Source organism: Marmota marmota, unplaced genomic scaffold (assembly GCF_001458135.2).
Source record: "Marmota marmota marmota unplaced genomic scaffold, marMar, whole genome shotgun sequence".
NCBI lineage: Eukaryota > Metazoa > Chordata > Mammalia > Rodentia > Sciuridae > Marmota > Marmota marmota.
The window spans coordinates 8,398,263-8,411,351 of NW_026000205.1; positions in this window are offsets into that span (position 1 = coordinate 8,398,263).

Genomic DNA, 13,089 nt, shown 5'->3' on the forward strand with positions numbered 1-13,089 from the left:
ACCAGAGAGGAAGAGGAGAAATCAAAATTCAAAGACTCCCAAACAAAAAGAATCCAAATTTCTCTCTTAGGCAGGAACTACACAGAGGTTGTTTCATCTGGGCAACCAACAGGCCTACCTTTCAGTTGATGATTTCTGGACACTCATTCTGAAGCCTTTTTCTTTCTATTTTTTTTTTAGTTGTTGATGGACCTTTATTTATTTTTTAAATTTATTTGTATGTGGTGCTGAGAATCAAACCCCGTGCCTCATGCATGCTAGGCAAGCGCACTACCACTAAGCCACAACCTCAACCCCTCTGAACCCTTTTTCTAAGTTGACTTGAGCTCCAGGTCTCCAATCAATATCTCCCCCATCTGTCTCTCTCACAACCAAAGTCCTTGGCACCATCACCAAACCACATTCAGCTCCACAATTCTCTGGCTGCCAAAGGACAGAGTTTCCCTGGACTGAGAACTGTACACAAAGACCCACTGAACCTGTTGGGCGCAGGTCTTAGGGAGCTACTCCCATCCCCACGAAGTTCTGTCTTTGCTGAGGAGAGCTGTGAAGTACATCTGGCAACAACTGACTTGCCTCACAGATCCCCTGCAGAACCCCCAAACAGAGCAAAGTAGCATAGCTGTCAATACCTCTAATATAAGAAGCAGAAAAAGGTGTGAGAAGATGAAACCTTGCTCCAAGTCAAAAAGCCTTCTCAAATCTTTTTAAAAGCAAAATAAGAAGTTGCCTCCCTGGCTTACAATTCTCCAATGGCTTCCCATTGCACTTAAACTAAATGCAAAAAGGCCCTCCTGAGGACTCCTGTGGCCTTTCCAACTTTATCCTGTACCAAGTTCCTTCTTGTTCACTGCACTTCTCTTCCCGTAGCTCCTATTTGTTACTCAGGTCTCCGTTCATTCTGTCATTTCCTGAGACAGCTTCTCTAACAATCCAATCTAAGGAGACCTTCCCCGGTGACTATTTTGTATTGTTTTATTTCTTTTATATAACTCAAATACCACCTGATTTATGTTGTTTCTTTCTTCCCACCAAAATGCAAGCTATACAGACAGTCAGATCCTAGAATGGTACTTGACACACAGATGTTTGATATTTGTTAAATAAATGAATGAATATATGAAAAAAGTGAGTGGGGAAGCCACAGTGGGATTTCTACAGCCCTGAAGGAAAAGAAGGTAGAAGAAATGGTCCATTGGATGGTCCAACCTGAGGGGAAGGGGAGATTCAAAAATCAGAAACTCTGGAGCAAGAAGTACCCAAATTCCTCTCTTAGGCTGGAACTACAATAGGTTGTTTCAAGGGATTTAGAAATCTTGTCCTAATAGGAAAAGTTTGAAGGTACTAAGTTCCTTGTGGGGAAAGAGAAGACTTGGGGGAACTTGCAATACTAACTTTGAATATCTGAAGACATGGCATACAGAAGACAAGACATATCTGTTCTTTTACCCTAGAAAAAAGAGCCATCTACCAGGGTAGATAGATAGCTACCACTTAGATAGCTCTAAGTGACAGGCAACACGGGATATGGGAAATGTTTAAAGTCAAGAAAATTTAGTTCTAGTCCTACTCCAACCTCAGATTCACTTTGATTTTGAAATTACATCTGCTTTTTTTCTCTGGAATGTGTGAGATAAGAGGCTGACCTAGGTCAGACATGACAAATAGGTTTTACCTCACAGGCAAACTCCAACTGATTGGTAGTAGCTGCTTGGAGCACTATGAGAGGAAGGATCCCAAAGAAATGAAGAAAATAAGACATCAATGGGGAATGAGTAATAAACTGGGGTTGCCTGTAATCCCAGTGATTTGGAAGGCTTGAGGCAGAAGGACTGATCCAAAGCTTGGGGCTAGCTTCAGCAACTTAGCAAGACCTTGTCACAAAATACAATAAACAAATAAAAAAAGAAGTTGGGGATATAGCTCAAAGGTACAATGCTCCTGAATTCAATCCCCAGTACCACAATAAATAAATAAACTGGGACAGATCCCACACTATGCATTATTTAAAAACACCTGAGCCAGGCATGGCAGCACATACTTGTAATCCTAGCAGCTTGGGAGGCTGAGGCAGGAGGATCACAAATTTGAGGCCAGCCTGAGAAACTTAATAAAACCCTGTCTTGAAATAAAAAAATAAAAAGGGCTAGGGATGTAGCTTAGTGGTGGAGTGTCCCTGGGTTCAATCCCTATTGCTGCAAAAAAGTAAAAAACAAAATGCTTGAGCAAGGACTGGTGGTCCATGCCTGTAATCCCAATTACTTAGGAGGCTGAGGCAGGAAGATTGCAAGTTTGAGGCCTGCCTGAACAATTTGGTGAGGCCCTTTCTCAAAATAAAAAGGGCTGGAGATATAGCTCAGTGGTAGAGAACTCTGGGTTCAATCCCCAGAACCCCAAAACAAACAACACATTAAAAAATACAAAAATAAATCTATATCTAGTATTTGACCTGTAACTTGGAGGGATGTCCATAGATGTAGAGTATGTACAATAAGATGCTATTTTTGTTTAAAGAAAAGAGTCATACACAAAGCCCCTTATATACTAATATCTATTTGCATGTGTACAGAGAAATGTGTAGAAGAATACACACTAGGCTAAGATTGGTTACTCTGATGAGACAGGAATGATAAACACTCTCTTTATGCAATTTTGTACTATTTCACTATTTTTGTAATTTTAAAAGAATTTAACTTTAAGAAAAAAAAAACCTGCATTCTACTTCCTGGATTAGTAAGAAAAGAGTACTGGGATTAATTATCAATGTTTGCCCGGGATGCTGGGTAGATGAGTGACAGCTCACATGCCTAAAAAAATCAGTTTCCCTTCCCAGCTCCAGCATTTTGTGGCTTTCAGTCCCAAGGAGGCAACAGCTGCTTCAACATAAGGAAGAATTTTAAAATAATATATCTGTCCAAGAATGGAACTGGCTGCCATGTGAGGAGGTAATAAGCTCCCTGGCTGCTGAAGTGGTCAAACGGAGGCTGGATGAACATCCCTTGGGAGTGGGAGGGATTCCTTCACTGGGTGGCAACTCAGAATGATAGAAGGACATGTTACTATTTCAAAGGGTACATTTGTGACGGGAGGTTTGATATGCCAACAGCACTTACAGCAAAAAGATGACCAAATCCACAAACAGACCAAGATGTGCATACTCTTTCCCATAGATTCTTTTACTGGGTTGTTACTTTTCCTAAGCTACAGCACTGCATTCCTCAAATAAGCAGCTGACTAAACATTAATCCAGTTTCTTCCAGCAAAGTTTTGGGACAGAATGGGGTCTCAAATAGGATGCTGACAGGCCAGGCTTTGAACAAAACAGGCCAACAGGAACTATGGTGAGTTGGAAAGTACACACCCTGTCTAAAGGGAGATGTCACTATTCAGCTCTGATCAACTGCTGCCATGTGGGAACGTGAGTCCAGTACCATTAGGTCTTAAGATTATTTAAAAGATGAGCTGAAATCTGGCTTTTAAAAGAAAATTCCCTGAGTTTTAAATGTTGGAAACGAATTCAAATTAAAACAGCAACTGTGAACTACTACTACTATCCTAATTTGTGGCCTGTGATCCTTGAACACATGGACACAAATTAGGATAAGACTGTCTTGTTTATAACTTTTAAGTCACCCATTGCTCAGGGAACATGACTGGTGGAGAGGATCTAGTGACGGAGGAGGGCGCTTACAATCTGCAGTAAATACTGGGGGCTTCAGGCAAACAAACAGTCACTTTTAAGATTGCACTGTCAAAAAAAAAAAAAAATCACCCCTAGCGTTCCCTATGTTTTCAGGACACAAGGGTGGCCTTGTGTTTGGTCTGCATGGTGACTGAAAAGGAAGACTGGTTGAGATTCTTCCACTGAAGAACTAGAGGTCTTCAGCCATCTCTCTCCCAGGTGCTTGGCTACAGTGAGACAAGAGGACATGGATAAGGCAGCAGCATCAATTATTATAAGACATCTCACCATAGCACCACCTTACTCTGCCTGCCAAATATCATTTTCATTTCCAGTTCCCACTATTGTGGAGTTCCTCTTGGAAAAATAATGTCTTTCTTGGTTCTACAAGTGGACACAGGTAAAGTGGTTCTACAAGTGGACACTGGCTAAAGCATCCTCCTTGGACTCTTGCTGAAACAAGTGGAGAAAATAAGTTCTCAATTACTGGCTGCCACTCTGCTACCGCTAGTGGATTCTTGCTTTCAAATGAAGCCAACTCAGATAAAAGCATTCAAGAAATTAGGGGAGAAAAAGAGACCTAGTCACAACATTTGAAGACCTAGATCCACCTAGCCTCAAACTAGTGACCTGGACTCTTCAGTTTCATAGATCAATACATTTCTTCTTGGCTTAGGACAGTTGAGTTTGGTTTCTGTTCCTTAAAACTGAACTTGGTCACTTCCATACAAAACAAAATTCAGCACTGCTCTGGTCTCTCTATCCTCATACAACTGAAAATACTCCCTGCTTTTGAGGAAAGACAGAACAGAAAAACCTCTATGGCAAATCTCTCGACAGCCCTGTAATACTGCAGTCTTTATGATATATTTGGACCAAGTAACCTTCTTGGAAAGTACCTACTGTTGCTGGAGGTGAGAATGGAACTAACAAAAAGCTAAGAGGTTCCAGGGAAAACTGTCCTCTGGGCTTCTTCCCTGGTCCCAAACCGGGAAGGAGTCCACAAACAGAAACTGTATGTCTCTGGAAGTCAGCTCCTTTCATTCAGAAACAGGACCTAGCTCCAATCCTGGCTCTCCTGCTGATTGATACTTACTTGCTGTGTTGACCTTTGGCAAGTAACTCAGTTTCTTCCTTACTGAAGCTTCTTATAAGAATTAAGTGAAACAATATATATAAAAATACCTAGCATGATGCTGAGCATGTTTCCACACATCATAGATTGTCATGTGCCAGGCCCCAAGCTAACAGTTCTCCAAGGATGAGCTCACTGATCCTAAAAAAATCTATTCTAAAAATATATGTGAGCAGCTGGGTGGCTCATGCCTATAATCCCAGCAACTCAAGAGGCTGAGGCAGGAGGATTGCAAGTTTGAGGCCAGCCTCAGCAACTTTGTGAGATGCTCAGCAGTTTAGTGAGAATGTCTTAAACAAAACAAAACAATAAGAAGGGCCAGGGATGTAGCCCAGTGGTAAAGCATCCCTAGATTCAATCCCTAGTATCAAAAACAAACAAACAAACAAGCTGAGTAGGATACTGTGTCCTTATCCTAGCTACTCACAAAGCCAAGGCAAGAGAATCACAAATCAGATGACAGCCACGGCAACACAGCCAGACTGTCTCAAAAAAAACAAAACAAAAAAAACCCCACAAAATACACACACACACAAAATGTATGAGCATACTTATCTTACAGATGGAGAAACTGAGGCACAAAGAAAGTATGTCATGTACCCATGATTGTATGCATAGCTAAGCTGAGATTTTTTCAAGGGTCAAATAGCTTTGTTTCAGAGTTCCTACTCCTGTGACCATAGCAGTCTATAAAACCTCTTCCATACCTAGAAAGTTGGGCCTATGGGTATACCCTTTAATGCCATCTCTGGGTAAATAAAGGCTTCTATTAGCCTTCCTGCCCATTCCTAGCTCTTCTATGGGCTTTTGAGGAATACCTATTTCATAAGCAAGGTAACAAGCTAGTTACCTTGAGGTTAAATCACCATCCTGAGAATAGAATGGCAGAAGTCAAAGGAGCCTAACACCTCTCTTGAAGGAACCAATTATTTCCAGAAACTCCTCACATATGTACATTACACACACAATTGTCTCAACCTTTTGTATGAATATGAATGGTCCTGGGGGAAGGAAGGAGAGGAAGAGAGAAAGGGCCTCTGGAAGATTAGCAAAACATGGGGAGCTCCAGGAAACCCTGGAATAGAGAAGAAGCTGGTGTTCCTCTTTCCGTTTTTAAATCTGTTGAACCTTCCCCTTTAAAAAAAAAAAAAAAAGTCTACCCTTTCATTCATTTTGTACATTTGTATTTTCCCATTTAGGAATGTAATCAACTCCTGTAGATCAACCATCACCTCTGTGGACAACTCAGGATTTTTGAGTCATCTTCGACAGTTTCCTCTTCCTGAAGATGTAGTCATCAAATCTTGATAGTTCCTTTATCTTTTAGTTGTAGATGGACACAATACCTTTATTTTATTTATTTATTTTTATGTGGTGCTGAGGATCAAACCAGGGCCTCCCACATGTGAGGGAAGCACTCCACCACTAAGCTACAACCCCAGACCCAGTTCCTTTTTCTTTTTTGGGTGGGTACCAGGGATTGAACTCAGGAGCATTCAGCCACTGAGCCACAATCCCAGCCCTATTTTGTATTTTATTTAGAGACAGGGTCTCACTGAGTTGCTTAGCACCTCACCATTGCTGAGGCTGGCTTTGAACTCGATCCTCCTATCTCGGCCTCCTGAGCTGCTGGGATTACAGGTGTGTGCCATGGCCCAAACCCAGTTTCTTTTCTTTATTTTATTTTATTTTTTTTAAATTTTTTATTGTTGGTTGTTCAAAACATTACAAATTTCTTGACATATCATATTCCACACTTTGATTCAAGTGGGTTATGAACTCCCACCTTCACCCCATACACAGATTGCAGAATCACATCAGTTACACATCCATTGATTTAATATTTATTTTTTAGTTTTAGGTGGACACAACATCTTTTTTATTTTTATGTGGTGCTGATGATGGAACCCAGTGCCTCATGCATGTTAGGTGTGCACTCTACCACTGAGCCACATCCCCAGACCCTAGTTCCTTTTCTTAATATCAGCTAAGCATGTCCTTCTCTCTCCTGAAATCTAAGTGGCTCTGGAACTAGACTGCTGGGCTGGAAACATAACCCTACCACTTACTATCTGCATAACTTCAGGCAAGTGATTCGACCTTGCTACGCCTATTTTCTCATCTATAACATAGGTTTAATCACAGCACCTATCTTTTTGTTTTATAAAAAGATTTTATTTTTTAGGTTGTAGTTGGATATAATACCTTTATTTATTTTCATGTGATGCTGAGGATCGAACTCAGGGCCTCACATGTGCTAGGTGAGTGCTCTACTGCTGAGCCACAACCCCAGCCTCACAATACCTACCTCGATAGAGCTGTGAGACATAAATGTTCTATCCTATATTCCTTTCTCTGATCTCATCAAATCCTATCTTCTCTACACCCCAAAACACACTGGGTTCTCTTCATCTTTACCACCACCACTTTCAAGTCACCATTCCTTCATCTGGGCAAATGGAATGCTTCTTAACTCACCTTCCTGCTTTTATCCTTGCCCTTGTTCTCCTCACAAAAACCAAGGTGACCTTTCTTTAAAAAGAGGGGGAGGGGGCTGGGGTTGTGGCTCAGCGCTAGAGTGCTCACCTAGCATGCACGAGGCACTGGGTTCAATCCTCAGCACACATAAATGTAAAATAAACATAATGTGTCCACCTAAGAAACTTAAATTAAAAAAAAAAAAAGATCATGTCACTGTCTTGTTTTAAAAACAAAACAAACTCTTCTAATCCAATCCTACTCGACCCTTTTAACCAGATCTGGACTCAGGCATGTCCTCATCTCCCTCACCTTCCCTGCAGGAAGGAGTCTTTGATATTACCAAGAGGTGTTCTGTCAAAGGCTGCAACTCTGTCCCAAATTCCCTAGACTTCAGAGCCACGAGGGAAGGGAACACTATGCCAGTCTTCACTACTCTGTCTCCACTCCGCAGCACAGAACCTGGACATAGCAAGGTCTCAAGAACTACCTGTGATAAATTTCCCCACCCTGTGGCAGTCCTTTCTTTGCACATTAATAATGGTTCATTTAGAATATCCCATTACCAGGTCTTCCCCCAGCTGGTGCCTCTCATCTTTCTGGTTTATCAGATTCAATAGTCACCTCTCAAACAGGCCATTTCTGACCACTTTATACCGGCCATCCCCATCCCCACCCTTTCTTTCACCTACAGTTTTATTTTCTTCGTCGCATGTATCACACTCGGATTTCTTTTATGGCTTGTACGTCTCCCCTCCATCAGCAGGTAAGCTCATGAGTTTCAGGAGTTCCTCTACACCTTTTTATTCTCTGCTATATGTCTAGGACCTAAAATAGTGCTTCCATGAACTTGGAAGTTCATGGAGACACTTGAGACTTTTATACTCCATACATTGCTGTTCTATAATTTCCCACAACCAGAGTCTGTTCAACAAAAACAGAACTCCACTCCTATCAACCTCCTTTAACTCTCTTCCAAAGTTCTGAGCCCAGGAAATGCAAAGCAGAGGTGAGGAAATGAACACAGGACTCCTGGATTCCATATCGTGCAAGTCACTATAGAGTAGGTCTATCTGATCACCTCATCCCTGCCTCTTGCAGTGAGATCTTAAAGGAAGAGTCTGGTGGGTCAGACTCGCCATCAGATCTTTCTAGACTCAATCAATCAATCAATCAAGAGCGGATGATGACTGGGACTGGGGGACAGTGAAGAGGGGAACTACCATTAAGGCCCAAAAATGTCATGGGATGATTTGGCTTAGCAACCAAGAGATTGAGTTCCATTGTATAGAACCAAAACATGTCTCTAAAATTCTCTGTCATCATTTCATATTTATTCAAGGAAAAAACTCTTTCCAAACTGAAACTCTCAGGAAAAAGTTCTCATTTCACTGAGGCTGCTAAAGGGGTAGGTTGAAACCTGGGGTTGCTAAGGACCATCTCTGTAACCACAAAGCAGAGTCCTGAGGATAAAGCTAACTTAGGGGAGAAATGAGAAGATTGAGAATATTATTTGAACTCCTGGATGCAGCTTTTCTTTGTGGTGCTGTGGATTGAAATCCCCCTTTTAAACCGCTTTGAGCTAAGGTTTTATTGCTCACAATTTGAAATCCTCCTATCTTGACTATACAAGCCACTCTGTACTAACACTTAGCACTTCAAGGCATTGTTCTAAGTATTTCACTTGTACTAACTTAGTCCTTATAACAATTCAATGCAGTAGAATTACTCCCTTTTTTAATTGTGGAAATTAAGGACAAGAGGTTAAATAATTTGTCATAGGACACAATACTGGTAAGGGATGATCTGGGATGCAAATCCTATATGGCCCCCCAAAGTCTGCATACCTAATCAACACTATAACACCCCACTGGCAGCCACCCCTATCTGAACTGAAAATCCAACTCTCTGATCCATGGCACTACAATCTTACGACAGACAGGGCCCAAAGACCTTCTATCAGTCCCCATTTCACCATACATAAAATGAGGACAATCACAGTTTCCCTTCCTCATAGGCTTCCTATGAATATGAGATGAGACAGCACAGAGTTAAGTACTTAAAAAATTCAATAAACAGTAGTCATTATTAATATTACTCTGTAGACCACTCAAGAGCTATAGAGTAGTGCAGCTGGAAAATACTACCAAATGAAAGAGATGTCTTCTTTCATCTGTCCACAGGTGAACAGAAGTGACCCCATGAGTGAGAAATAAGGAGGCATTCTTGTGTCTGACCCACTGCTTATATTGTTTTCTCTGTTTGGATGGTATCCCATCACTGCTCCAACTCTTGGGGAATACTCCCCAGCCCAAATACAACTTTTCTAGGAAGTTTTTCCAAATAAAGGGCTCCCTCTCACTGCTGAATCCCCACAACATATAATTTGTACCTCATGCTCTGCCTGGTCTCCCTGCCCAAGCCCTCTACCGAACTGTGAGGCTCCCTGAAGGCAGGTACCAGTGTTTACCTAGAATCTGTTTCCTCTTGGGAAAAAAAGCTGAGAGCGCTGGGGAGGCACCAGACTTAAGGGCTAGGGGAGAAGAGAAACCAATCAAAATGGGATGAGGCAAGTCACCAGTAACAGAACTTGGGCTAGGTTAGCACAAAGCAAAGTCCTATACATAGGAGCACGTGGGACAGGAAGAGAGGCAAGGGGACTGGGTGTAGAGAAGAGGTGAAAGGAAAGGGGGCGTGGGGAACAAGTGCTGAACCTGAATGGGGAGTGAGAGCTGAAAACCATGGGCTACCAGTTCTCCAATGATTTCCAATGACTCATGGAATGCAGATCCCACCTGGTAGATTGAGAGAGGAACAAGACACATCCCTGTACTTCCAGAGCTCCCAGGCCAGTGAGGCTGAGTGGTCAAATATACCAAAAACCACCAGAGAGAAGGTGAGTGGAGCTCTAAATACAATGGAGGGCACTTGTCAGTTAAGACACAGAATGAAAAGACCGAAATGTGCCTCAAGGGAGGGCGCTTATGTGAAGAGGGATGAATGAGGAGATGAGAGGGACACATATGTTCAAGGAGGTAGCAACTTAAAGCAGAAGCACCAAAGACTTGGGGGTGGGCTGGAGGGGTAGAGGGAAAGCCAGAGGGAGAAAGTGCTAAGGAGGATATGAAAGAGAATCATGCACAGGCAGAACCGAAGTAATTACTGAGAGTGGGGTGACCTTATGGAGTCAAGATCCTTTCAAGAAGGTTAAGGAGTCTTTTTGGAGGATAGGTACTTCACAAAGGGGATTCCCAGGAAAATGGGAGTGGGGAGCAGGGCTCAGAGGCAACTCTGAGGCATTTTTCAGGGACTTTTTGTGGGGAAAGGAAAGTCAGCCTAGAGGGCAGAGGTTCTGAAAGTTAAGCATGCATCAGAATCACCAGAAGGGTTTGTTAAAAACTCAGGACTGCTGGGTCCTGCTCCCAAGTTTTCTGATTCAGCAGGTCTGGGTGGAACCTAAGAATCTGCATTTCTAGCAAGTGCTGCAGCTGCTGCTAGTCCCAGGAACAGACTTTGAAAACCACTACTGAATAGGAAGAGGTTTTTCAGTGAAGGATCCCTCAAAGTGAAAAGGAAGAAGACTTCTGAAAGGAAAATGGGGGAAAGTTCTCAATAAGTCTTAAAGGAGAGAGTTAAAAGTCTATCTCTGAAGGAAGGTGGTCTTTGGGGGTGGGGCCTAAAAAAACTATCCAAGAGAAAACTCTTTGAACACTGGGATTCCCAGTATATATGTGTGTGTTTGGGGAAAGGGAGAATCTTTAAAAGCAGACACTGAGGATTGGAGGGAGAAGTCTGGAGGATACTGGGGCCTCTGAAGACATAATGGGAGAAGGAGGCTTAGAACCCATAACGGTCTCTGAGCTGGTTTTGGAGGAATGATAATGGTAAAGATAAAGGGTGTATATAAGGTCTTAAAGGCAGTAAATATGACACACTCCTGAATAAGGTTTCTTAGGGGCTATACAGGGGAAATGTAAGGGAGCATTCTGAGGAAGTCTCAGAAAGTGTTGGGGTTGCTGATACAGGACAATTTTGGAGAAAATTCTCTTAAAATTGTCGGGGGAAGGTGTAGTCTCCTGAAAGTTCTGATAGAGGGATCTTTTCCCCCAAAACTCCTCAGACATTTCTGATGAGAAACCTAAGTCTCCATAAGGGCATGTGGGGAAGTGGGAAGAAACCCTTCTGAGGGGGACCTGGGAGTGTCAAGAGTAGGATTTTTTATTTCGGCAGGATATTAAGTATGTGTGTAGGGTCTTCTATAGGGGGTTCCAGCACATTTAGGGGACCCCGAGGGAGCGATATCTCTAGGAAGGTCTCTTCTAAGATTTGAGTAATGATTCAAAGGGTCCTGAGTGTCAGGAGGGTCTCTGAGAAGGATTTCCCGGGCTATCTCAGAAAGGCTCCAGGCGGTTATTGGGATCCTTTGAAGGGGGGGGGTCTGAAAATTATATTTCAAAGCGGTCATGAAGAGGATCTTAAGAGTTTTATTGGAGTTCTAAGGATGTTCTTTAGAATAAAGTTAATCTAAAATAGGTCCACAAGGCAGGGGGAACTTCCAAAACCAGGTTATCTAAGAGGGGGTATTTATTCATTTTTTTTTTTTATACCAGGGACTAAACTCAGGGGCACTTAACCACTAAGCCACATCCCCAGCTCTTTTTATTTTGTATTTAGAGACAGGGTCTCACTTAGGGCTGGATGAGTTGCTGACGCTGGCCTTGAACTCACAATCCTCCTGCCTCTGCCTCCCCAGTCGCTAGGATTACAGGCATATCAAAGGGAGCCTGGCTCTAGGAAGCATTCTCAAGGATATGGGAGACAATGAGTGAACTTTTTGGAACATGTAGTATGTGTTACTGGGAAAGATTTGGGATGCATTAAAGGGGTTCTGGAAGAGGTTTTCGGAATTTGGGAGAAAAATTCTCTGGAGATTTCGGGCAATTTCTGGAATTTTAGAATAGAGGTAGAGAGTCTGGCAGAAGGACTGTTGGGGTACCTGAAGATAATCCCTAGAACATCTCAGGGTGGGGAGGTGTGAGGAACATTGAGGTCTCTGGGAGAAATTTGGGGGGATCTGCGAAATGGTCCAAAGGAGACTGTGAAGCGGGAGTGTGCACGGAGGATGGATGCAACAGGGTGACTGGGGGGTCCTCCAGATGAGTTTCAAGGGTCAGGCGTTTCAGTGTGAGTAAAATTGGGGGAAGGGGAAGGAAATCTTCAGGGGAGATATTCAGGGTTCATCGGGGCATTTGGGATTATGGAAGGATATGAGTGAAAATCTGTAAGGAGAGTTCTGGAATCGGGGTGGGTGGGAGGAAAATTCTTGGGATGTGTGAGGAGGAGACTGCAGGGATGTGCGAAGCAGGTCTGGGGAGGGGGTTTCTGGAATGCCCGGGGGTCTGGAGGCGATTTCGGGGGGAGGTCTTGGAAGGGGAGAGGTTTTGGGGGTGACGACGGCAGCTCCTGGGGGAGACGTGAGAAGAAACGAGGAGTGGCCTCCGCGGGATGTTTTCCGATCAGGAAGGAGGACGGGGACCCGGGGCCAAAGGGCGGGGGTCTGCGGGGAAGGCTGCTGGGACACCCGAGGGTCCCCGGGAAAGGCGGTTGAAAGGCGAGGGCTGCTCTCTGGGGAGGCCTTTCGGGCCGTAGGCGGCAGCCCCAAGAGCTTCCGGGGCTCTCCCGGCTGATCGGCGCGGCTCGGAGGGAGGTCCCCGGGCGGCCCCGGGGCGATCCCGAGGGCGTGAGGAGATTTCGGAGGGAAGCTTCCGAAGGGGCCCGGCAGCGAGAGTGGCGG